Raw genomic sequence first — 390 nt, forward strand, 5'->3', positions numbered from 1 at the left:
GGCGGCGGCAGCAGAAGAGGAAGAGGAGCAGCAAAGGCAGCAATAACAATCGCAGCAGCAGCAGCAGCAGCAGCAGCAGCAGCAGAAACAACAGCAGCAGCAGAAACAACAGCAACACGGAATGTTAAGACAGATCGTTGATACGATAAGAAGATATATACAGGGTTAGGGTTTAGGGTTTAGGGTGTAGGGTTAGGGTTTAGGGTTTAGGGTTTAGAGAACCAAACAAATAAAACAACTCAAGCAAAAGACAAAAACAAATAAACAAATAAAACAAACAAAAAAAACAAAAGGGAAAAAACAAAGAAAACAAAGTAAAACAAAACAAAACAAAAAACAAAAAAAAACAAAAAAACGAAAAGACAAAAAAAAAAAAAAAAAAAAAAAAAA

General features: G+C 35.6%; 1 protein-coding gene across 1 annotated transcript in view; it reads left to right on the forward strand.

Moving 5' to 3' along the window:
* EMH_0005110 (uncharacterized protein) overlaps window positions 1-390 on the forward strand; it is a gene marked incomplete at both ends in the record, with an annotated part of 3,127 nt that overhangs the window by 690 nt on the left and 2,047 nt on the right. The gene's annotated exons all lie outside the window — the stretch shown is intronic.

This window comes from Eimeria mitis, genomic scaffold (assembly GCF_000499745.2).
Source record: "Eimeria mitis Houghton genomic scaffold, Emh_scaff245, whole genome shotgun sequence".
Taxonomy (NCBI): Eukaryota; Apicomplexa; class Conoidasida; order Eucoccidiorida; family Eimeriidae; genus Eimeria; species Eimeria mitis.